Genomic DNA, 25,672 nt, shown 5'->3' on the forward strand with positions numbered 1-25,672 from the left:
GTTATCTACTCCTAAACAAACTGTAGCACTGACCAGCTTCTGTTTGTAGCAAAGCCACACACTGAGCATCTCCTGAACCACGAATTCCTGAATCAAAGATCTATAGTTTCCACGTCCACTAACCCTTACATGAGAGTTGCACTGGGAACCCCCAGATTTAGTCAGGCCAAAAGGGATCTGGTGATTTACCTGCTTTGAAAGAAAGGAATGTGATGACAAAGATAAAAGCAAAGATAACGCTCAGAGGAGAGCAATGATATTTGGACTAAGAACAAAGAGGTATCTGAAAAGCCATTAAAAAAAAAAAAAGTAAGAAGCTGTTGTTCTAAGACTTGGTAAGAAGAAGGTCAACAACATGAGAAGTATATTGCTCTACAGAAGACTTCAGTATTAACACTCTGGTCCCAAATTTAAAAAGAAGAAAAAAAAAAGGTGGTCTGCCAGTTAATATTTTTTGCTGAATGAATTAGATACTGTTGTTTGACATTAAGTTAAACAGCCCTCAAACAGGCTTTCAAAAATAAAAAAAGGTTGAGATACCCTGGATTATTTTGTATTTCTCCCATTCGAGACTGAATCTTAATTTTAAATTTATCCTTTTGAAATCAGACCGTACCACCCCCTTAACTTTTACTGAAGTATAATATACATTAAAAAAAGTATAGTGCTTCATATACAGAACACACTTCACATACGGAACACACATGTAACCAGCATTGATTAACAAAAACAATACACTCTTGGCACTTACAAAAGCCTCAGCCAGGTACTTTCCTGGTGATCCAGTGGCTAAGACTCCACGCTCCCAATGCAGAGGGCCTGGGTTCAATTTCTGGCCAGGGAACTAGACTCTGCATACTGCAACTAATACACGGAGCAGCCGAACAAACATTTTTTTTTTTAAAAAGCCCCCTCCACACTCCTTTTTGGTCGCTACGACTTTTCTCCAAGGGTAACCACTGGCTTGACTTCCAACAGTACAGATTAGTTTTGCTGGTTTCCGTATCTTATAAAAGTGGAATTACAGAGTATGTACTCTTGCATCTGGCTTCAGTGTCAGTTATCAGTTTATTGCCTCTCAACTCCAAACTCACCCTTTAGTACCTGCTCTGTGATAATGCACTGGACTCGAAGAATTTTCCCTTTACAGAAAGTGTGATGTCAAGCTCGGTCAGCAGAGGGCGCTCGAGGGGGCACTGCAGCAGGAAGCAAGCTTGTCTTTTGGGTTCAAGGGTGTAGTGCCTTTGCCTAGGGAAAGGTATGTAGGGACATCTGGTGGTGCTCTGACCCCACAGCATCCCGAGAGCCTTAGGCTATTCTCTCATATTCAACATCATCTGGAAGATTTAATCTACCAGCACAGGTCCTACCTACACTTGAGGATAATGAAATTATCCCACAGTTTTTTTCTTCTCTAGGATAAATATTCCCATGCATTTAACATTATATGGACTTTCCTGGTGGCTCAGCTGGTGATGAGTCAGTCTACAATGCAGGAGACCTGGGTTCAACCCCTGGATTGGAAAGATACCCTGGAGAAGGGAATGGCTACCCCCTCCAGCATTCTGGCCTGGAGAATTCCATGGACTCTATAATCCACGGGGTCGCAAAGAGTCAGACACGACTGAGCGACTTTCACTTTCACGTTATAATTTAATACTCTACATATTTTCAGCTTGCTCCTGAACTTTCTATGTTGCTTCTTCCTTAATTTGCAAAATCAAAAGCTGAAATAAGATACTTTATCTAGTTAGAGCAGTACTGACCCTCATAAACATCCATCCAAAACCAAATCAAATCTCATGATGAAATGCTAAAGGCACTCCTATTAAGAAGACTGGAAAAAGATGATGACACTATCCATCAAGTATTGCACTGGACATTCTAGAGACTATATGGAAAAATTATGAGATGTATAAACTAGGAAGAAAGATTGTTGTTGAGTAGCTAAATCGTGCCTGACTGACCCCATGGATTGTACCCAGCCAGACTCCTCTGTGCATGGGATTTCCCAGAAAAGAATACTGGAGTGGGTTGCCATTTCCTTCCCCAGGGGATCTTCCTGACCCAGGAATTGAACCCACATCTCCTGCATTGGCAGGTAGATCCTTCACTACCACGGAGTCACCAGGGAAGCCCCTAGGAAGAAAGATACAAAATTATTATTTATCTATGTGACTGTTCTTGTGAGCCCTGAAGAAACAACTTCAAAAGTATAAGAACCAAGAAAGAGTTTAAAAGATGGTCAGTAAAAAAAACCCAAAAACATCTGTACAAACATCACTAACTTTGTTGAAGGAAACCTCACGTTTTCCTCCAGAGCACAGCTGGTGCTGCTCACATCATGCACAGCAAGCGAGACCAACCCCACTGCTCTGCCTGGCATCACCCACTCAGGGGACCAGTGCCCAGGCAAAGGCGCCCCTTCAAAGGCCAGGTGAGGGGCCACCCTCCCACTGGAGAGTTTGGTCCCATACTGGCACTGAGTCAGTCACACGAGGACAACTCACGTGTGGCTTGTCTTTATTAACTCAATTCCAGCCAAGAACTGTGTTAGCATGCACTCCATACAATATTCACCTTGAATTTATATTTCACCAGATTCAACCATTTCTCATACTTAACCCTCTCATTTTATGGTTTATCGTATCTCTGAGGAACTAGCCACCTCACCCAGCAACAAACAAGAGCAGATATACAGGAAAGTCACCAATGAAACAAAGGAATTGACTCTGCTTCTTCAACTTTAAGATGAGGGTATTTGACCTCAGATTTTGAAAAACCCTTTCCCAAGGATCCTATGTCTTAAAATTCCCTATGACCCAGTACATATAAAAACCACACACCAAGAGAGAAAGGGAGAAAGAGGGGGAAAAAAAAAACTATGGGAAAAGAATCCTGCAAAAACAGTAACATTATCTGCTATTTTACTGAGCTCTCTGCTCTCCAGGTGATTAACTAAGTTGGATTTTTTAAAATACAGAAAGGTAATAATAAATTCATTTTTTCCTTCAAGAGAAACTTACTAAAAAGGAAAGAATGACCTGAGGATGCTTCCTCATAGTTCTGTATTAACTCATCCCTATCAGTGATACCCAACTGTTTAAAACATCACACTGTTACAACAGTGTTCAGATTCTTGAGAATCTAGTCATTTTCTGATCCACACAGATTAACTTAACAGACTAAGACAAAACAAGCAACCATTCAGTGGAGGCAATGAGTCCTAACCATTGGACCGCCAGGGACTTCCAAAACATACAACTTTTAAGCATTCCTTTCTACACAACACTTCTTTCACTAAACATAATCAGACCAAAAAAAGTACTCTGCATAAACAAATTTTTCAGACACCTCAATTTACTAATTTAAGTTCCTAAATCAAAACTTTTCATTTCATTTTCTACAAGTCTCTCAGTCTTCTTAAAGTGTTAACAATATTGAAATAAATGATTCAGGCAACAATCATCGGTTAGGGTTAAATTAGGACCATAGGTGAAAGGTGGACAGAACTGGAAATCTGCAGGCTGTCCGAAGTCAGCCCATGGATTTCCATTGGCCAAGTAGGGGAACACAGCTTGACAACAAAGGGCTACGCCAACAGGACCCCATCAACTACTCAGAATATACACAGTAGGGGAATCAAACAGCTTTCCAAACGTGGACAGGAAGCACGGTCTACTACCTATGAATAACAATAAAAAAAATCTGAATGATTACCAAAACTGTTAAGCCTCCAAATCTAAATTACCAGCTTACAGGTAATATGGAAAAAGAGTAACATGTCATATGACACAAAGATACAGTCAGCAAACTCCATAATGTGGGGAAAGGGATCAACCTAGTTTCTTCCACAAAAAAATGGCATAACAGTTACAACAACAACAAAAGAGATTTATTTTAGATTAAAAGAAATTAAAAATATGCACCAATCAAATGCACTAGGTGGACCTTATCTGGACCTGATTCAAAGAGTTAATTGTAAAAGAGTCATTTTTGAGAAAAATCGAGGGAAGAGATACAGAATCAGGTAAATTAAGAAATTAGGTTGTAGGGAATGTGTTAATGTGTATGATAATGCACTTTTCTATCCAACAGATACACACACTACAATATTTATAGGTGAAAGGACAGGCTGTCAGGACTTTCCTCAAAATACTCTAGGTCAAAAAGAAAGTGAGAAGGGACACATAAAACAAGAATGGCATGAGGATTCACTGTACTATTCTCTCTAGTTATGTGTACGTTTGAAGTTTCCCATAATAAAAACTTTTTTAAGGTTAAGGGAAAGAAGAGACAGGAATTCATAACCAAACCTAAGTTTGGCCACCATCCACAAGGCATGAAAAACTGCAGAAAGCCTTTACGTAAAACAAACACGAAAAAAGCTGACAGCAGTGGCCTCTGAAGACTATGTGAGGGACTCCGGCAGCTTTCACTTGTCAGCAGGAATCCTCGCTACAGCATCCCTCTGGAGTGTGCTTTCCATCAGGCCATGTACCGTTACCAAGGTGCAGACGGGGTGTCCTGATACCAAGCTGAACTCTTCACGCCTCTGTACCCTGAGAAAAGTTATTTGAGGAAACTGACTACCAAAATAATGTGTTTTTTAATAGCATGTCTCTATTTCTAAGTCTTCAGCAGTTTACCTGCGCTTTCCAGTTTTTTCCAACATTCATATAAAGTAAATATTTTTGTACAAGCTGAAGAAATACTCTCTAGTATAATAAAAAATCCCGCTGTTGTTAAAAAAAAAAAGCTAAATAAACTTCCCTCATTTCAATCCCTCATCCATTCCCATTGCTCCTAACGTAGTTCATGCTATGCTATTATCACCTTATATTTGGTATCACAGCAGTTAAAACTTGATTATGCCACAGATTTGCAGGTCAAATATATCACCTATTACCTTCCAAAACTTAAAAAAGTATATGAATAATTATCATTATTCTGCATATAATGGTAGTGCACTGCATTGAGAGGAGAGTGTACTGTTCAAATATCAAAACCACTAATTTAATAAAGGGGTTCAGTAATATAAGCACCATAGCTATGCAAAGGAGAATTCTCTTTTACCCGTAACCGTGTGTTCCATCCCCTTTCTTGTTAGCTAAATAAAACAGTGAATCTAGAAAATTGCACCTGACCAGTTTTCACAATATTTTCCTAACAGCTGTCTGCCAAAAATTTTTAATAACTCTCATCAGGCTATCGCTCCTTTCCATAATTCTCTCTGGGCTTTATTTCTCTATTGAACATGATTTGGTCAATAACAGTGGTAAAAAAGGAAGAGACTGTAAAAATAAACAACAATAAATGATGCCTAGAGGTAGGATGACTATAGGTTTAAAACATGCAGTTTACCTCTGAACAATGTGGGGGGTGAGGGGTGTTGCTGCTCCATGTGCAGTCGAAAATTATGTATAACTTTACAGTCGACCTTCCATATCCAAGGTTCTGCACCCATGGATCGTAGTACTGTAGTACATATTCAGTAAAAAAAAAAAAAAAAAAAAAAATTTGCATGTAAGTGGACCTGTGAGGTTGAAACCCATGTTGTTCAAGGGTCAACTGTAACTAACAATGATCTGTAAGATGAAGTACCTTTGGTCCTAGGGAAGGCTGATCTGGGAAATCTATTTCTGTATTGATCACTATGCCCCTGGGAATACAGCAAACATCCAACACTGCATTACTGCCAACAAGGTAGAAATTAATTAGCTCTGTTCCCGTTCTGTTGTTAATATTCTGAGTAAAGGTTACTTCCTTATTTAATACAGAAGTAGTTATACTTATCCATCCTCAGATAGATGGTTTTCAGATAGTAAACGCCTTCCTACTGAAAGACCTTAGCATCTAAAACCTCACTGTTAAAAACTTGCTCTTCTCACATGCACTGTTAATAATAACTGAGGAACTAGAATGCAGCAAGCAACATTTACTACATTATTTTTCTGAGTCATCATAATAATCTTATGAGTTAGGTACTGTTATTATTCCCATTGTATAGATAAAGAAACCAAAACACAGGATGTTAAGCAGCTTGCCAAAGAAAACAGAGCAGGTAAGGAATGGAATAATACCATCCTCGCCATTACTCAGTCTTCTGGGATAAACAGAAAAAGAAAAGCTACTGGCAACTCACTCCAAAATTCATTAGCATCATTAAGTCTCAGAAATTTTCAATGATTTGTGGAGCATCTACTGTGTGCTCATCATTGTGCTGCCTACTAACAAGACACCAGAGGAGAAGCAGAAGACAGTTATTTCCTCTCAAAATCACACTGCCAAGGTACAGAGGCAAAATACACATATAAAACGAGAAAAGAAAATACAAAGAAAGAGCTACCTTTTCATAAATTCAACCATTCTCGACCTCACTTTTCACCTCAGTGCATTTTTAGACACATCACAGTTGACTGTGGAAAATCAGAGACAATATTCCCACTAACTGGAGGCGGGCACGAGGGGGAGCAGCAGTGTGGAGTCTTGGCTAAGGAATAAAAATTAGTTCATAATCTCGACTCAACCTAACACAGTGCACCCGTGTGTGTGTGTGTGTGTGTGTGTGTGTGTGTGTGTGTCTGTGTCTGTGTCTCTGTGTGTGTGTGTGTGTCTGTGTGTGTGTGTGTCTGTGTCTCTGTGTGTGTGTGTGTCTGTGTGTGTCTGTGTCTGTGTGTGTGTGTGTGTGTGTGTGTCTGTGTCTGTGTGTGTGTGTGTGTCTGTGTCTGTGTCTGTGTCTCTGTGTGTGTGTGTGTGTGTGTGTGTCTGTGTGTGTACACATGCATGTGCCCTGCTGAGTCGCTCAGTCGTATCCAACTCTGCAATCCCGGGGAATACAGCCCACCAGACTCCTCTGCGCACGGGGATGCCCCAGGCAAGAATACTGGGGATGTGTGCGTGTGCTTCCCTGGGGGCTCAGACGGTAAACCAACTGCCTGCAATGCGGGAGACCTGGGCTCGATCCCTGGGTCGGGAAGATCCCCTGGAGAAGGAAATGGCAACCCATTCCAGTACTCTTGCCTGGAAAATCCCACGGACGGAGAAGCCTGGTAAGCTATAGTCCATGGGGTCACAGAGAGCTGGACACGACTGAGTAACTTCACTTTCAAAATGCAGCTACAAGATTATAAGAAAAAAGATCACAGAGATCCAAATATATGAATAAGACACTACCTACTTTAGTCCAGCGAGAGAAGCCAAATCTGCTAATGTATCTGATGTGCATGCCAACAGAACCAAGGAAGAGTTTTGGGTCCAGTGGGAGCAGAAAGAAAGGAAAAAGCAACTATAAGGGTTAAGTTCTGATAAGGTGACTCTTAGGAATGCTATAAAAAAGAAAAGCAAGTTAGAGAAATGCAAAATTTTACAACTGAACAAAGAAAATTATGTTCCCAGGCCTATAACAGGTACTGAATATTCTGTATACACAAATGTGACATTTTTCCTCCCCCCTAAAACCTACCCCTAATGCAACAGTAATCTCACTATCAATATTTAATGTCCAACTCAGTTTCTACTTATATAACAAAGCCCAGCAGTTGATCAAACTCCAGCAGTTGATCAAAAATTACAAGGTATACAAAAAAGCAAAGTGGGAGTGAAATGGAGACAAAGCTATAAAGAGAATCAATCAGACTGAGAGATGACCCAGATAGGGAATTTAAAACAACAACGCTTAAGACAGTTATAATGTGGTACAGTGATTAAGAATTTACCTGCCAATGCAGGGAACATGGGTTCGATCCCCCGTGTGGGGAGATTCCACATGCCAAGGGGCAACTAAGCCCATGCACCAAACTACTGAAGTCCACTCACTCTAGAGCCCACACTCCACACAAGAGAAGCCACTGTGATGAGAAGACCTCTCACGGCAACTCAAGAGCAGCCCCTGCTCGCCACAACTAGAGAAAGCCCGTGTGCAGCAATGAAGACCCGGAGCAGCCAATAAATAAATAAATAAACTTTAAAAACTATTAAAAAAAAAAAAAAACCCAATGCCTAACATGCTAATCAATTTAGTAGACCATATGCATGAATAGATGGCAAATTTCAACAGAAAGCATGTAAGAAAGAGCCAAAGAGAAATGTTTTGTAATGGTATCAGAGATGAAAAGTTCCTTTGATGAGCCCACCAAACACTCAAAAAAATCAAGGAAGGAATCAAAGAATTTGAAGACAGATCACTACAGACCACCTAAACTGAAACACAAAAGGGGTGGGGGGTAGGGAGGACACAACAGACAGAACATCCAAGAGCTGTGAGATATGATCAAATGATACCACAGGCATGTAACTGGAGCAGGGGGAACAGGCAGAAATAACGATTGAAAAAAAATGGCTTGAGATTTTCCAAAAATAAAATCATCAAACCACAGATCTAAGAAGCTGAGAAAACCCTACAGAATGAATATAAACAAGTAAACAAATAAATACAACACAGAACACATACCTGGACACTTCACAGTTTAATTTCAAAAAATCAAAGTTAAAAAGAAAATCTAAAACACAGCTGGAAGAAAAAAGACATTACCTTCTGAGGGGGGGAAAAAATTCAGCACACTACTTGTAATCCAGAAGATAACAGTGTGGCACCTCTTAACCACTGAAAACGGGAAGAAAGAAAGAAAGAAAGACTTCATGACCCAGAATTCTAGTCAGCAAAAATATCTTTCAAAAATGGAGGCAAAATAATGGCTTTTCAGACAAACAAAAGATGAGGTAATTCAATGTCAGCACACCTGCCCTACAAGAAAAGGTAAAGAATTCCTTCAAGTAAAAGGCATATGATAACCAGACAAAAAATGAGGATCCACACAAAATAGTTCCATAAATTATCAAAATATAAGTATAAAAACTCTTTTCCACAAATTATTAATTATTCCAAAAGAATAATCTAAAGCAAAAATAGTAACAGTATATTGTGGAATTTATAAAATATCTAAAAGGAAAATGTATGACACCAATAATCACATAGGATAGAAGGGAAAAACTAGAAGCATACTGTATTGTTAGCATCTTATACTGCATGTGAAATATGAAATAGTATAATATTATGTGAAGGTAGAATGTGCCTCTAAATTTGGACAGCTTAGATGAATGTATGAGTTCCTCAAAAGACACAAACTAGACAAGCTCACTTAAACAAAAGAACCTGAACAGCCCTTCATCTATTAAAGATGGTGAATTTGTAGATAATAACCTTTCAACAAAGAAAACTCCAGGTCCAGGTAGCTTCAGTGGAGAATCTCACCAAATAGTTATTGTACTTCATTTTATGTGTTTTACAGACACTACATTTTTGACAAATTGAAGGTTTGGGGCAACCCTGTTTTAACAGATGATAGTCAGCACGTTTTAGCAATAAAACTAATGAAAACAGAAGAGGGAACACTTCAATCTAATGTCGGCCAGCATAAAGCTGACAAGTCCTGCAACAGCAATATAAGAAGCCACACATTTAAGACAAAGATCAAAACAAAGACACTAAAATCTTTAACAGAACACTATCATATTGAACATGGCAATATATGAAAAGGGTAATACATCAAGACCAAGTGGGATTTACCCTAGGTATGCAAGAGGCATTCAACATCAAAAATCAATTAATCTATTTCACAGTAGCAACAGACTAAAGAAAAAACCCACATGATCATCTCAACAGATACAACTATCTAACAAAATCCAACATTCACTTGTGATGAAAACTCTCCAGAAACTAGAAATAAAAGAAAACTTCCTCAATCTGATAAAAAGCACTGATGAAAAACTTACCATTCATAAGGGACTGCATAATTTTCCCCTAAACTCAAGAACAAGGCAAGAGTGTCTAATCTTATCATCATATCACATCAACATCATACTGGGGTGCTAGCCAGTGCAATAAGACAAGTAAAAGAAATAGAAAGCATACAGATTAAACAGGAAGAAATACAACTGTCTTTACTTGCACTCAACATAACTATTAATACAGTAAATCCTAAAGAATCTAGAATAACATTTCTAAAATCAGTAGATTGGTTTGCTAAGATCATAGGATATAAGATCGATATACAAAAGCCAACTGTATTTCTACATACTAGCAAGGAACAACTGTAAATTAACATTTTTAAAGTACCATTTATGAGTATCCTAAAACATAAATACTTAAGAGATAAATTGAAATTAAAAGCACAACCTTTTAAATGCTATAAACCAGCTTTAATTTGATCAATCTCTTCCCCTATACAGAAAAGCTATGGAGCTGCCTAAATAGCCTAGAACTTTAGAACACGCCAACTTATTTTCTTCTCAACTCTTTGGAAGGTTTTGCCAAGTAGCATTCCTTCCAGTAGATGGTCTCTTCTCTCACATTTTTCCTTGAAAGAGGTTCATCCTGAGAGCTCATGCTGTAAGGTTGGTTATCTTAGAACTAAGAAACTTAAAACCAGAATGCAGCCTCAGAACATTTTAAACTTGCAAAAGTCAAGTTAAAAGCTTCCCCTCTGGAGAAGTGATGAGTCCAGAAACGGAAAAGCTTCAATAGTCACTAAACCCCCCAGATGATGTACAACCTTGTGTAGGAGACCTGTCTTATCACTGCAATTTCCACACATTCACAGCCTCTATTAAACAAGGCAATATTAGGCACTCATGTATTTCAAGACACGTCCCTCTTCCCAACACATCCCTGACACATTGAACTGGATCAGAGGTGGGCCCCTAACCTAACACTAGTCAATGACCAAACAGGCCAACAAGTGAGGACATGACATTTCTGGAGTGGAAAAAAACCTGCCAGGCAAAGTTGATTGTCTCTCAGAAATCTGAAATGGAAGGTGTCGAATAAGGCACAGGCAACACGAGTGGGAGCTAAGAAGTCATGAGTTTAAGAGAAACTAAAGGAGTCATAAAGGGCTCTGGACGTGGAAAAGTTGGGAGAGAACATAACATACAAGTAAGTAGAAGCTATAAGGTAGAGAAGAACAATAAGGAAGAATGAGGAAAACACCGGGTGGAAAGAAAAGGGTGAGTGGCCAACTGAGAATCCTGTAAGTGGCCAGGTAGGAAGAGAGACCACCCAAGAAAGCCTGCCTGTCCTGGATGCAGCAGGATGACCATATTAGTCATCTATTGCCACAATAATGTGTACAACAGCAAACCACAAAATCTCACTGGCATAAGCATTTAATTTTCCCTCAGGTGTCTGAGCTGCGTTGGCTCTGCTTTAAGTTGCAGATAAGCTGCAGGGGCTCTGCTCTATGGTCGCACTCCGAGGCCCAAACTGAAGAGGCTGCAGCGACTCAGGGGTCTTCTCACAGTGACGACAAAGGCACGAAAGGACACAAGCCCACCAGTACAAGCACAGTGCAGACCTCCTCCCATCATGTGTACTAACGTCCCCCTGACCTAAAGCAAGTCAGAGAGCCAAGCCCAAAATCAAGGGACAGGGACACAGTTCCATCCACCGTGAGGTTATGGCAAGAGAATGAATGTAAAATACTATTGCAAAGAACTGAAGAATTGTGGTCAAAGACTCAGAGATACAAAACACAGGGAGCATCCACCCCCCAATGCAATGTTACCTATGGACCCTATCTCCTCCCTCTCCTCTTAAGAGGTAGGATATCATCTGAATTGTTTTGTTGAAATACTTCTAATTTTAAAAGGGTGAGGGGACTTTAAAAGTCAGGAGATGTATCTAGAAAATATGGCAGCAAATGCTCAAGGATTTCTAAAGATGGAAGGTTCCAATAAAACACACCACTCTACCACGTTACTCTGAATCTCAAATCAGTCTGCTGTGGGTCCAACAGTCGCAGGCTCCCAACAGCCAAAGTAAATGAGTACTGTTGGCACCTTTGTGGCTAAAAAACACTTTTCAAGAATAGCATCACCTACTTAGTTTGTAAAAGAGAAAAAAAAAAATCACGGACAAAAAAAAAAAGTCAGTACAGTCAAATCTAAGAGTACAGAAGAACAAAATGGTAGGAAACAAAATAGACAAATGTGGAAAATTAAGACATTTGATTTGTTGAAGGTACAGGAAATATTGTTGACTAAACAGAGAAAGGTTTTTTTCTTTAAAGAAAGACACAACCAAAATGGAGCCACTTATGCTAAGCCCAGGTCACCAAATAGCAACTTAATACCTAATTTACAGTTTCAACTTCTCCCAGGAGAGGAATCTTAAACCAGTCAATCTGGGGTTACCTGGTCAGCACTAGTGAGGTAATCTGCTTGACAGACTTCTGCAGTCCCTTAAAGAAAGGTGACCTTGCCACAAATAATCCACGCTTTGCAAGTAACTTCTTCATCCCATTCCCTTCTGCGTATAAATCTTTCATCTGACACGGCTCTTTACAGCTCCCTTCTGTTTGCTGGATGGGATGCTGCCCAATTAATGAATCATCTAATAAAGTTAATAAGATCTTTAAAATTCCTTCAGTTGAATTTTGTTTTCAACAGGTTTGAAAGAGTTTTGTTTCTTCAAAAAGTAAGTAAAATTCTGGGTATACTTTGGAACTCTGACCCATTTTAAACAATGAATTTACTCCCTGTAAAAGAATTAACAGTAACTCAGTAATGTCTGTTAAAAAAAAAAAAACCTCATTCATCAGTAAACAGCCAAGCAAGTCAAAGAGAACATGAGTATTATATTCATATAAGCAGAAATTAGAGTCACAATGCACAATACCTTTGAAGGCTGTTCAAAGATTTTTAAATGCTCACTGTGACCCACACCATACTGGCAAAAATTAAACTCATGGTCAATCAGCCCACAGCTAAGCGAAAGAATAGAAAACGCAACAGAACTATGTTGGCAGTAACAGGGATGCAACATGAACACGCCTGGGCATGCCATGACATTCTCAAATCCCCTGCTTCACATTAGGCTGGGTTTAATATGATGTGATGGCTTCCCAGGTGGCTCAGTGGTAAAGAATCTGCCTGGCGATGCAGAAGTGGGTTCGATCCCTGGGTCAGAAAGATCCCCTGGAGGAGGAAATGGCAACTCACTCCAGTATTCTTGCCTGGGAAATCCCTTGGACAGAGGAGCCTAGCGGGCTTGCAAAGAGTCAGACACGACTGAGCACATACACACAATATGATGTGAGCTAGCACATCTCATTCAACTCTGCGTGAGTTCTCTTCACGGCCTAGAAGCTTCAAAGTTCTAATTCTGAAAATGGGTCTTAGCATAGCAACTCTGGGACACACACCATAAAAATACACACTATTTCACTGAAAACCAGATTTCCAGCTCCCAGGTACCTATAAGCCTCATGTGCACCACAGAATCCCAATGTGGACTGAAACAAAAGCAGCCCCTGCAAAATTCATCCCAACAAGATTTCTCTGTCACCACTGAAACAAGCTTAGGAGATGACTATCTAAAAGCACATCCTTAAAAGAAAAATCCCCTCTCAGTGGCCATCACAACAGAAAATTCAAACTAAAAATCCTTCTACAGAAAACAACTTTCCGCCCACATGCAGGCGGAAGGTTAAGGTGATCTGACTTAGGAACAGCTCTTTGCTGGTCAAATGTTCTGATAAGGAGAATGCCAAGGCTGTTTAACTTCAGCTAATCAAAACGGTGAAATGGCAGGAGAGGGATATGGTTTGCTCAACACTGGAACAGATTATTAAGAGTTATGAAAGCTATGACATCACTTTTCTCATGACATTCACCTGGCTTTTACAGTTTGGATTCTTTTATTCCTAGTCGCTATTTTCAATCTCTATTAATTGACAGAAGACTAGTCTTAAGTTTAGACACAGCACCCAAGACTCACAGGTCTGTGTATGCACAGACAAGTCATGAGGCAGTCAGAGGTGGTGCTTTAAGACCAAGCCCAGCCCCCAGAGGGGTCAGAGCAGACTCTGGCCTACCTCACAGCTCCCTGCTTGTCTTGGAGCGGTCTGACCCCAGCATTTCTCAGGTGACAGCCCTCACACAGCCCAACAATGGCAGGGCAGGTTCTGAAACACGGGTGTAAATGAGCTGAACTGTGTCCTCCCACACCCCAAAACTTGCAGGTTGAAGCCCTGATCCCCAGTACTTAAGAATGTGACCATATGTGGAGAGCAAGTCTTTACAGAGGCAAAGAAGCTAAAATAGGGGTCTCTGGGGTGGGCCCTAACCCAATATGGCAGGTGTGCTTTTAGGGGGGAGATCAGGAAACAGAACACAGAGAGAAGACTAGGTGAGCACAGGGTGAGAAGGAGCACTGCAAGTCAAAGAGAAACCAACCCTGCCACCCTGACCTGGGACTTCTAGTCTCCAGAATTAGGAGAAAATACATCTCTGGGTAAGCCACCCAGTCCGTGGTATTTTGTTATGGTAGCGCCAGCAAACAGAGAACAGGAAATACTTTTTGCTACAGAATCGCATGACTAAGGGAGAGATGCTACATCAAAATCCATTCTCCCTTAGGAAATTTTTGATGGCTTACAGGACATCTCAAGTCATCTAAATTATTAAAAAAAAAAACAAAAACACATTCATAATAAGCATCTCCATAGTTTTATCTAACCTCAAAAAAATCTTCCACAACATCAACAGGAAAGCACTGCAGGGAGTTTTTCTTTGGCTACAGCAGTTACCAAATTTGACTTCCATTCTCTGCCTTCTCCATGATGCATTTACAACTGGTCACTAGAGTGGTCATCTCCCACCCACAGCTCCAACTAAGAAGGCAAACTTGCACACTAAGGTTTTCCTCAAAATTTCTTCCCAAAGTAGTATTTTTGGCCTTCTTACTAACACAGGTTTCCAAAGATACCATGATGCTTCACATCTCCACACTTGAACTTGACCACCTGGAAAAATTCTAATCCTTTGACGAGAAGACATTTCACCTCCAATAGAAAATCTTTCAAAAACCATAAAGCAAGTCTTTCAAAAGTCATTGCAAAAACCATAAAGGTTGCCCAAATCTTCATTTTAATTATGTGTAATTATGTGTGTGTGTGTGTATCTCCTTCACTAGACAGAAAGCTCCTTGATAGAAGAACTCACTCAGCTGTGCTCGCCAGGCCCATGCAAAGCACCTGGTGTGTGGCACCTGCAAATGCGACCTGCATCAACCAAGGCCACCATGAACTCACACCAACTCTCAATGGCATAAGCCACATGTGATTATTCTGGATCTCTGCCTGACAGTATGATGGGCTATCAGTGCTCTCGGCATATGAATCCCACAATCACAAAGCTGAGTAAGAGAAACCAGATACAAAACGAGACATTCTGTATGCGAGTGTGTGCTCAGTCGCTTTAGTCATGTCCGCCTCCTTGCAACCCTATGGACTGCAGCCCACCAGGCTTCTCTGTCCATGGGATTTCCCAGGCAAGAACACTGGAATGGGGTGCCATGCCCTTCTCCAGGGGATCTTCCTGACCCAGGAATCAAACCTGTGGCTCCTGCATTGCTTTACCCAGGCAAGAACACTGGAATGGGGTGCCATGCCCTTCTCCAGGGGATCTTCCTGACCCAGGAATCAAACCTGTGGCTCCTGCATTGCTTTACCCAGTGAACCACAGGGGAAGCCCTACAAAGGAATATACACACATAAAAATCCAGTGAGCAGTACCCCTGATATCTGCACACGTCACCGAATGCACGTTATACTTCAAAAACCCAACCTCTGGACTTCCTGGTGGTCCAGTGGTTAAGACTCCACACTTCCAGCGCAGAGAGTGTGGGTTCGATCCCTGGTCAGGAAACTAAGATCCCACATGCCACACAGTGTGGTCAAAGAAAAGTCTTAGCTTGGAGCTAGGCTACAAGGAATACCCGCATTTCCTCACACAAGTAGGAAACGGCCAGAGTTGCAGTGTACCTGTGGGTGTTACATGGGTAGCATTTTTTCCCTCCTATACCTGGCCCAGAGCATAATCCCTGGGCGTCCAGTTGCCCTACTGCTGAGGTATAGGATCCAAACGGCATTTCAGGACACTAGGGGAAAAGGAGATTTTACAACTGGAAGCTCTTTCCACTATATCATTAAGAACCTATAAACACACTGGCAATAATATCAGAAGGAAACCTCTGTCCACTTCTCTAGAAATTTTCACTTAATTATTCTGCAACTATTTACCTACCAGGCTAACTTCTATTCATCCATCAAAACCCAACTCAAATGTTAAGTCTTCTGAGAAGTTCTTCCTAATCTCCCATATGCCTTAATGTTCCTTTGACTGTTCTACTTTTTTTTTTTTCACTGCAATTTAAATATTGCTCGTGTCTATTTCCCCTACCAGACTTGAGATAACATTTGTTACCCTGGCACCAGGTACATCACATGGAACTTAGGAAGCATGCAAATGTCTGCAGAACTAATTTGAAATATGACTACCACTTAACAAGCCCTACCATTTAAATGCCCAACTCAAGAGCCCTAAAATAAGTGGTATTTCCCAGATAAGGCACAGTCTGTACTCAAGAAGAGGGAGTGAAAAAACTATAAATATTCTCTAGGACAATGTTATTTTTAGTGCTGTGGTCACCAGCCTCTAACAGTGAACTTCAGGGTAGCAACCTGGAGACTAAGTGACTTAAATGATGATCCCGGGATCTGCCAGGTAAGCGGTACCCCTCAGAAGGCTGGCACAGCAGACGTGGTCCCAGAGGCAGCAGGTTCACCCAGTCAAGGCCGGGTCCCCAGTGTCCTGCATTACATGTGAGAGCAAGTAACTGAGAGACTCTGGCCAAGACTCTTCTCTTCCTGTCCCTCAGTTTTCCTCATCGCAACATGGGGAGTTGGGGAGGCGGGCACTAAAATAATCTACCACCTTACAGTTTTAAAAGATTAAATACAAAATGATTAATATAAAATATATAAAGTGAGAATATACAATGTTTAGTTCCCAGCATACAGTTAAGCACTCCACGAATATTTGCTCTAATTATTCTGCTGCTCTCAGTTTTCTTTGAAAGTGAAAGTTGCTGAGTCATGTCCGATTCTTTGCGCCCCCATGGACTATTCAGTCCATGGAACTCTCCAGGTCAGAATACTGGAGTGGGTAGCCTTTCCCTTCTCCAGGGGATCTTCCCAACCCAGGAATCGAACCGGGGTCTCCTGCATTGCAGGCGATTCTTTACCAGCTGAGTTATCAGGAAGCTCCTAAATATCTATGCCATGGAATTCTCCAGGCCAGAATACTGGAGTGGGCAGCCGTTCCCTTCGCCAGGGGATCTTTCCAACCAGGGATCCAACCCAGGTCTCCCGCATTGCAGGTGGATTCTTTACCAGCTGAGCCACAAGGGAAGCCCAAGAATATTGGGGTGGGTAGCCTATCTCTTCTCCAGGGGATTTTTCCAACCCAGGAATTGTACCGAGGTCTCCTGTATTGCATTGCAGGCAGATTCTTTACCAGCTGAGCTATCAGGGAAGTACTTTTTCTTTTTCTTTGTCAGTTTTCTTTGCTCCTACCATATTCCTGCCCTGCCTGGCTCTGGAGTCAAAAGCAAGCAGGGGCAGGGACTTCCTTGCTGGTCCAGAGGTTAAGACTCCAGCCTTCCAATGCAGGATGCACGGGTTCAATCCTTGGTGGGAGAACTAAGATCCCCACATGCTGCACAGTATGACCAAAAAACAAAAAGGGAAGCAGGGGCAAAATCTACTCTCCAGACCTTTCGATCACTCATTTCCTGTCCGCACAGATGATTCCTTCTGGCTACAGGCATGGCCTCCCTCTGACCACGCATGCACCCCAACAGACCTCATTTTTTAGACCTCTTCTGTTTTCCTAATGAAAATGCAGTAGTTTCCTATTTCATTTCCTCAGTGCTTTATCCCCTTTTAAGAGATTAATGACAGCAAATTAATCAAATACATAGATTGCTACAGTCGCTCTCTCCAATATTCTTATGGATAAACCCAATCTTCCCCTCTCCACGTCCCAATCCCACCTTCTTTTGGCGGGGGGAGGGGTATGTGTGCGGCACCACGAATCACAGAATGAAGATGCCCATTTCACCTTCCTGGCGAGGCAAACCCTCTGGCTGCCACCACAGCAGTTTTCACCTGTGGGTTTGAAAAGCTCACGGCTCCTGCCATGAGCTCTCCTGCATCCGTCCCCCGTGAAGTGTTAGTCATTCAGTCATGTCCGACTCTTTGTGATCCCATGGACCATAGCCCACCAGGCTCCTCTGTCCAGGAAATTCTCCAGGCAAGAATACTGGAGTGGGTAGCCATTCCTTTCTCCAGGGGATCGTCCCAGCCCAGGGACGGCATACTGGTCTCCTGCACTGCGGGAAATTCTTTGCTGTTTGAGCCACCCATGAGCTCTCCAGCATTCATCTCCTACCAAGGAGTAAAATGACCAGTCTGTTCAAGTCCAAGGGTATTTATTAAAACAAAGTCCCATGACCACAGTGAGAACCAGGGGTTCAGGGGTAGGACCCTGTCACTACTTCCTTCTCACTTCTTTGGTGGACTACGGGTAGCCTCTAGAGCAGCGAGGCCTTGGCACTGCTCTTCTGGCTGGGTGCCAGGCTGTTGCCAACCAGTGGGTCTCAACCAGCATGTCTTTTAAAATAAAAAAATATATAGAAAACAGGTGAATTTTACAGTATGCAAATTACCTCAATAAAACTATTTTTAAAAGAATACAGAGTAAAAATAGAGTACATGAGAAGCAGTAAGAGTAAGTACTGAGTATTAAAACATCTGAATAACAGATTTGTGTGTACACTGGGCACAGTAAAGAGTTATTACCGTGAGCCACGGTCCCAATAAGATGACCAAACTCTGGTTTCAGCCATTAGCTGTGAGCTTAAGGTAAATTCTCTGTGGTAGGAGAGATGGCAAGCAGACACTTTGGTTTGTGCTGTTTGTAGACTTTACAGACTGCCTCCAGCTTAGCTTAAAGCATGAATTCTCAAGGAGGCAGTACCTCCCCAAGGGGGCAAAAATTGGTTCCTGGGGGTTAAAATACCTTACTTGTTATTAAGTAGACACAGTACATAAACAGTTACACTACATATTCGTGGTATTAAATCTTCATGGATGGGAGGATAATACTAAAAAAAAAAAAAAAAAAAAAACTGTCCAAAAAAGACTCCTTAGGGGAGTGATAATGGGGCGAAAAAAAAAAAAAAAAAAAGATTGAGAACCATTTCATAAAGTCTAACGACAGACGACTGAACTGAACTGAACTTCCAAGACTCCACACTCAGCTGGAAATGATGCTATGAGCAAAGCTCTGCCTTTGGCTGCCTCCTTCCCAGTAAGTGTGTACGTTGGGGAGAGGGGGGGCGTGATGTGGGGACAGGGCTTAGGGAAGGGAGAGGTGTTGGGGGGCAGGAGCTGGTTAGGGATCTGAGCCTAGTGTTTTTAGTCTCCTGGTCAAATACCACGCCCTGCTCGCCCCCACCCACCCAATATTCAAATCAATGCTCAGGTTTACAAAGAAAGACAGCAAGTTCCGTTTTGCATGTGGAACATGCAGGTGAGGCTGCAAAGAGTTATGTGGTTGGAAACGAGGGTCTGGAGCTCAAAAGAGAATGGGGATGGAAACAAAAAGATTTCAGGTCATCAAGAGCTAAAACAAGAAAGAAGTCTGCCCAGGAAGGAGTGTAAAGCAAGAAGGGTGAGGGGGCAAAAGGCCACGGCCACTAGAATATTTAAAGTGGGGAGGGGGGGGGTAGGGAGGTCCTTAACAGTTTTCTCAAAAAATTAAAACTATTAATTAATATGAACCATATAAAGACAAGGTCATTACATAATCAGCGGTCCTCAAGAAATGTCCTCAGAAGACAATTCCTAACTCTTAATGTTTCAGGTGATTTAGAGACAACTATGCAAAGCTCTTCCCAAAGTCTCATTAACACCACCACATTCGTGATTTCTTTTACCATTTTTTAAAGCACAGGAAATTCACAATCTTGTGTGAGTTTCAGGTGTACAAAGTAACTCAGTTTTATATATATATATGTGTGTGTGTGTGTGTGTGTGTGTGTGTGTAAACATATATATATTCTTTTTCAGATTCTTTTCATTATAGGTTATTACAAGATACTGAATATAGTTCCCTGTGCTATCTCATTCTCTTAGGTACCTGGGCGAGCTGAACAGCTTTAACCCTAAAATGGACAGCAACTCTTTTCACAGGACAAAGCCCCTCCAAGCATCAGGACGATGTGCACAAGCAGGTCGGCACTGCATGCTAGGTTCTACTTCAGGATGCTGCCATCAGTCTAAGAAGGTCCATTCCCAGCCAGAGACGGGGGCCATGGAAGGGGGTGAACAGGTAAGAAGGATGGGAAGCAGGGCCATGATGTCCTTTAAAGGGGGTATTCATTCCCATTCCAGAAACCCTGTGACTAACCAGATCACACTAATCCACACTGAAAGGTACAATGCATGATCCTTGACAGAATAGTAGATCAGGAAAAATAAAAAAGCTAGAGAACAAGAAAACGGTAAAATTTAAATATGGATGACATACTGGTTTTATGTCAAGTATTCCCAGTGATTTGACGGTAGTATAGTTATACACCCTTTCTCTAGGAGTGAAGTGTCACCACATCTGCAAGAAACACCTGTACTTGGATAGGCTGGCTGACTAGTAGGAAGACAAGACTCTATCTTTTCACTTTATTCATCAGTATTTCAAGAACTATTTCTTTTACATTTTAAATAAAACTTCAGCTTGAAGAAAAAAAAAAAAAGAAAGAAAGAAACTCTCCAAGGGTGTGGCTTTAGAAAGAACGAGACAAACAGCTTCCCTAGTGCCTCAGACGGTAAAGAATCTGCCTGCAATGCAGGAGACCCAGGTTTGTTTCCCAAGTTGGGAAGATCCCCTGGAGAATGGAACGGCAGCCGAAGCCCGTATTCTTGCCTGGAGAATCCCATGGACAGAGGAGCCTGGCGGGCTACAGGCCAGGGGTTGCAAAGAATCGGACACAACTGAGCGACTTTCACACTTCACACATACAGACAGGGAGAAAGATGTAAAGCAAACTTGGCAAAACATTAATCATTGGTGAATCCAGATAGAGGGGACATGGGTGTTAAGGTACAATTCTCTTAACTTCCTTTCTGCAGGTTTGCTATTTTTCAAAATACAAAGTGGCAAGGGGTATCAATGCTGTCAAATATTTTAGAAGTTCTTAATTTCCTTATGTTCCAACTCCCTTCCATTAGAACACAGTTATGAAAGCTTGACATGAAAACGCTTCACAACACTTAAAATACTATCCCTACACACAGATAAATTTATTTGGCAAAAAGGAATTATTTCACATGCACAAACCATGTCTGTTTCTATACAACAGCAATAAAGTCCTGAGTCACTACACAGATTAACAGAATCTGGGGATTATTTTTGGGGTTTACCTTTCATGTGCTGTTGGGGAAGGTAAACCTTAGGAATACTTTAAGAATCTAGGTACTCTATGTAGAGTCTTTGTTTTAAAGGGTATATTAATACTAGTTGGTTTTATACAAATACCAAGAGTTAAAGGTAAATTTAATTATCTGGGCTAATGAGAAACAGCACAGATAAATCAAGTCCATATGCAGACATTGTTTCAATCACTGGGTTTTAACTTCTGAAATCTTTCATCAGAATTATGAGGAAGTAAAACTGACCAAAAAGTTTCATCTCCATCCATTCTCATTCCTAAAGGAATTTCTATTTAATGACAAAAAGGAGAGAAGCAATTGAAATAAAAATGTCCTAAGAACTCAACTATGGGTACCCGAACAAAAGAAAACTGACATTAACCATGGCAAATATTTATTGAGAAACTGCTACCCACAGCTCTCTATGAGGAATTCAAAGTACAGCAACTGGACTTTGCACTCATGGGGCCACAACTTTATTGGAGAAGACAAACATAGGGCAAACTGAAGAACAATAACAACGGTTGACTCTGTCTTCCCTTATCCCTGCTCCCAATGCCGCAGTTCAGAGGCTTATCTCCTAGCCAGGCCATTAATGGCCTCCCGCATTCATTAACCGGTTGGTCAAGCCTCTCCCAACCACTGGCGCTTAACCTGGATGCACAATGGAATCACCTGAGAAGTGATCAAAATTCCAGTGCCTGGGTACCTCTTCCAGGGAAATCCGCTTTTCCGGTGTGCAGACTGGGCACTGGCTCTTTTAAAGCTTTCCTGGCGATTCTAATATGCAGTCATGTTTGAGCGCCACTATTTTAAACCAACCGCTTCTACCAAGGATGGAATACAATTCACTCTCCTGCATTTAGGTCTCTGATGGCTCCTCACTACAAATACAAATCTAAACTCCTTACCGCGATCTCCAAAGCCTTTCAATGTCTCCAACCTACTCCTCCAGTCGGACCTCCCGCCCAGCTCCACAGCTCTCCACCAGACTCCGGCTGTTCCCTCAGAGGACACTTCCTATGCATAAAAGGCTTCTTCAAATCAGACACCAGTGCCAGTCTGATTATTTACTCCAAATCAATTTTCAGGAACCAATTTAAAATTTCCTTCCTTTCAAAAGCCTTCACCAGCTTCCCTGGGTACATGGGGAGTTCTAACAAAACTGGACATGGCTCTAATTTGACATGTATCACAATGTTGGAAGTAGCAGTTTTTATTTCTATCTCTAGTAAGACTGTGCTGTTCCTCAAGGACAGAGGCCAAGTGCATTTATCTTTAAGTTCCTAAAGCCCAGTAATGATTGAAACAAAATGGAAGTTCAATATCTGTTTACTAAGTATTGAGGCACCACATGCTTGTGGAATAAAGGAGTAACATGAGAAAAGACAAGTCAGTTATGTAGGCAAGTAGGCAAACTCTGACTCCGGAAGTGAAGCGGGGAAAGAGAGTGCTTGTAGCAAATACAGAGGGGGAAGGCCCCATGAAGACACTGGGCCTATTCTCAACCTCACAGAAAGGAGAATGTCCAGCTCTTTGTCAGAGAAAGGGACAGAGAACTAGGAGCCCAGAAGACAGCAGATACAGCCGATGGCAGAGGAAAGCCATTGAGCTCTGTCCTGGGCTTCTCTGCTGGCTCAGACAGTGACCAAGAATCCGCCTGCAAGGCATGAGATCCAGGTTCTACCCCCGGGTTGGGAAGAACCCCTGGAGAAGGGAAGTGCAACGCACTCCAGCATTCTTTGTGCTTCCCTGCTGGCTCAGACAGTAAAGAATCCACCTGCAATGCAGTAAACCTGGGTTTGACCCCTGGGTTGGGAAGATCCCCTGGAGAAGGGAATGGCTACCCACTCCAGTACTCTTGCCTGGAGAATTCCAAGGACAGAGGAGCCTGGTGGGCTACAGCTCATGGTGTCGCAGAGTGGAACACAACTGAGCAACTAACATAGTGGGTTTCCTCAAGAGATTCCCCCTCCCCCCGGCCCAAAAACCTGACCTTTAGAAATTAATCATGCTTTTCTTAGTTATGTAAATCTATTCTCTGTCTCCTTATCCTGCTTTATTTTTCTTCTTAGTCAGCTACCTGATATATCATGCTTATGCATATTCAAACAAGACTAGAACATAAGCTCCACGAGAGCAGGAACTTGACTCTGTTTACCACTGCAGCCCCAGGGCTTATATCCGTGCTGAGCACAAAGTAAAGGTTCAACACGCATTTGCTGAATGGATGAATGAATATATTTATTATGCCCCTGGGTCTGATCTTTCCTTTCATGCAGAGATTGGCTCCCTTCCTCACCCAGTCTCCACATATCCAAATCCTGCATCTTTCCTACCCGAATAGATGCCCAGTCTGACTCAAAGCCTTCTCTGACTCCCCATCCCTCCCTTTTCTGAATTTCCAAAGCCCTTTATCTTTCTGTCTTGGCCACTTTTTATGGGCTGCTTCAAAACAGCACAGATATCTGTGTACAGGTATCTGCTGTACATGTAGACATGTATCTCACCTCCCCTCTATACTGTAAATTCTTTAGGGGCAAGCTCTAGGTCATTTCCTCCCCAGAGCTTATAAAGTTGCTCAGTAATTCCTACTGAACAAAAGGGAAAATTAAAGGTGGTATTAAATCTTTAATATTAATCTCAGAAAGATTAAAATCAGTAGTGACTTATCTCCATCTTAGCCCTCGGATACCTGATTCTTCATAAAATGATAATATCTAATGCTTAAATCATGCTTACAGTGCGCCAGGTATTGTTCCAAGGCATTACATAAATTAACTCATTTAATCCTCGAAAGAACCATGAGACACAGGTATCTCTCCTTACAGAGGAGGAAACTGAGGCACGGACAGTGAGTAGCACAGCGTGGATTCAAACCCAGAGGCTGGCTGCAGAGGCCATGCACTTTAATCATCACTGGCGGGCAGTCTCCTATTCATAAGCTAAATGTGGCCTTCTGAGAAAGTTGCTTCAAAGATATTAGAAATGCAAAGATATTTACAGCAAGGAACTATTCTCATCACGTGAAAGACGGAATTTCAGAAGGCAATAAGAGCAGAGAACAGATGACAGAGGAGGAATGGTGGGTGTGCAGCCCAACACTGGGAAGGGTAAACGCTGGGACCGGCAGGAGCATCTCTCCGGAAGAAGGGACGAGACAGAGCGGTAAGCAGGAGCTCTGACATGAAGTTATCATGTCAGATAACATGGGCAGGCAGAGCCCACGTTCTAGACACCTTCAGCACCGGGACGGCACCGCACACGGAGGGCAGCAAACCCTAAGTGCTTAAGAACGCCGGGCTCAGGACCTCCCCGGTGGTCCAGCGGTAAAGAATCTGCCTGCCGGTGCAGGGGACACACGTTTGCTCCTGCTCCAGGAAGGGCCGGTGCTCGGCAACAAGAGAAAGCATCACAACGAGAAGCCTAAGCACCACAACCAGAGGGTAGTCCCCACTCGCCACCACAGCTAGAGAAAGCACACACACAGCAACGAAGACCCAGCGCAGCCAAAAATAAATAAGCAAATATTAAAAAAAACTAAAGGGGGCTTCCCTGCTGGCTCAGTGGTAAAGAGTCCGCCAGCCAATGCAGGAGACAGGGGTTCAATCCCTGATGGGGGAAGATCCCCCAGGCCACAGAGCAACTAAGCCCATTATTGAGCCTGGGCTCCAGAGCCCCAGGGCCCCAAGTACCGAGCCCTCGTGCAGCAACTACTGAAGCTCGCAGGCTCCAGGGCCTGCGCTCCGCGAGAAGAGAAGCCAGCGCACTGCAACAAGAGGGTAGCCCCCACTCACCGCAATGAGAGAAAAACCTGTGCAGTAACCAGACCCAGCACAGCCAACAAAAAAATTAATAAAATAAATAAAAAGAATGTCGGGCTCAAACTGCCTAGGTGACTAGCTCTGCAACTACACGCAAGTAACTTAACTCCTTTACCTCCGCTGCCTCAACTGTAACATGGGCTAGTATCAGCCCTTAGCCAGGAGGATGAAGAAGAAGTCCATGTATATTCTTCAGGATGCGCTTGGTTATGCTGCAGTTAAAATTCCTGTTAAAAAATGCAGTGGTCTAAAGTATGGGCTAACTGGCTTATACTGTGTAACCACTGCAGATTTCTTTGGCCGGGGGCGGGGGGAGGCAGTATCTGCCTAGAAGTGTCTCACATGACTTCCAGTCAAATTTCAGTATCCAAAGCAAGTCATGTGGCCACGCTGAACTTCAAGGTGATGGAGTGCAATTCTACCACGTACCCAGAAGAAACAGGAGGACAGCCCTAACAACCAGCAAACCATGAAGGAACCTCACACCATGCCAGGTGTTCACTAAGCCACCAA

The 25,672-nt window shown here is 42.2% G+C and overlaps 1 protein-coding gene across 5 annotated transcripts in view; it reads right to left on the minus strand.

The window, feature by feature from the left end:
• Positions 1–25,672, minus strand: part of CHD6 (chromodomain helicase DNA binding protein 6) — a 192,036-nt gene that overhangs the window by 155,443 nt on the left and 10,921 nt on the right. For 2 of the 5 annotated variants that reach the window (XM_065922022.1, XM_065922023.1), the window contains exon 2: positions 5,365–5,478. The exons of the other annotated variants lie outside the window; for them this stretch is intronic. The gene's annotated coding sequence lies outside the window, so the exon portion shown is untranslated. The remainder of the gene's footprint in view (positions 1–5,364; positions 5,479–25,672) is intronic. 5 annotated transcript variants of the gene reach the window in all.

The sequence above is a fragment of the Muntiacus reevesi genome, chromosome 2, assembly GCF_963930625.1.
Source record: "Muntiacus reevesi chromosome 2, mMunRee1.1, whole genome shotgun sequence".
NCBI lineage: Eukaryota > Metazoa > Chordata > Mammalia > Artiodactyla > Cervidae > Muntiacus > Muntiacus reevesi.